Below are 1,585 nucleotides of genomic sequence, written 5' to 3'. Positions count from 1 at the left end.
GACGGGGACAAGATCTTCCTCGGTGGAACCAAGCCCATAGGGAGGAGGATACGCCGCATCGGAGGCTGCGAAGGGGAGGAGGATTGTGTAAACCACAGCACATAGTAACAGAAAGGAGTCAAAGGACTGAAAACGTGCCATTGTCGGAAGTTTCGCCGGCTAATAATAGAGAAGACGGGATTAAATAGAGGAGGAAATAGCTCAAGATAGCCTAAATAAAGGGCGAGCTTTGTAAGATTAGTCCAAAAAATATAAATATTTGAAAAATAGATTTTGAATAATAGTTTTTCAAAAAATACCTTGTAATCAAAGTCACTATAATATATAAAAATCTTCAATTAAGTTCTCAAAGAAATATAAATAAAAAATCTTTAATAAATTTAAACTCAAATATTATACAAAATTTTATTGATCTAAAAAATATATCAGAAAATGAATTAAAATATTTAGAAGAAGATTTGAAAGGTTTCTTTACAGAATATTTAGATTCAAAATAAAAATATCTCTATAGATAATAGAACAATTAAAACAGAAAATAATATATATAAACTAATTCTTAACATAAGAAAAAGAATTAAAGAACTAGATATAATCATTGAAGAAAAAGTATTAATAAAAAATAGTGAATTTTATAAATTCTACTGTGATATTTTAAATACTTATGAAGATTTTAATTGGCACAAAAATTTTAACCCCTCCGTTGCACACTTCAATGAAATGGTATCAGAACCATGTTACGAACCAAAAATTATGATGAATATAATAGATGAAGAAAATATAATTAAAGAATTTTTGAAAAAAGTTGAAAAATATAAAAAACCTAATTATCCCTATTTACCTAAAAACACCACAAATGAAAGTTTTGAGGATATACACAAAAGATTAGAAAATCTAGAATATAATCTACAAGTAGGAAACACTCTTTTAGATAAAAATCTTAAAGGAAAAGATATGATTTATAATTAATCCACCTCAAGATTTTAGGATAACACAAAAGGAAAATAATAAAGGGAAAAAACATGAAGAAAAACAATATATGATTACAAATGTAGAAGAAATAGAATAAAAATTCTTAGAATCTACAGGTGAAGAGTATGAAGAATATAAAAAACAGTTAGAAGAATTAACTGAAAAAATGGAAAATATAAAGATGAATACTAATTCATCTTCAAGTTAGAATATAAAAATAGAATTTAGTAGTGATGAAGAAACTGATTATCCTTATGGTACCCCAATACCTAATAAGACTGATATTAACCAATATAGAAAAATACAGAAAAGATATACTGGAAATGTAAGAAAACATTCCATAAAAGATATACTGGAAATGTAAGAAAACATTCCATAAAAGAAATAAATTCAATGAAATCTTATAATGAACCAATCCATACAACTGGGATATGGTTAGATCTAAACTGTGTAAATAAAAATAAAGCTATTGAAACATGAATAAAAAACACAGACTTAGCAATACAATTTAATAAATGGGAAACATATACAATTTTTGGATTTATAGAACATACATTCAGAGGAATTGTTTTTAAATGGTGGAGAAAGTTACCAGAAACTATAAAAGGAAGAATAA

This window comes from Olea europaea, chromosome 3 (assembly GCF_002742605.1).
Source record: "Olea europaea var. sylvestris chromosome 3, O_europaea_v1, whole genome shotgun sequence".
Taxonomy (NCBI): Eukaryota; Viridiplantae; Streptophyta; class Magnoliopsida; order Lamiales; family Oleaceae; genus Olea; species Olea europaea.
The sequence above is the reverse complement of the archived record's forward strand: the minus strand, read 5'-3'. Positions refer to the sequence as shown.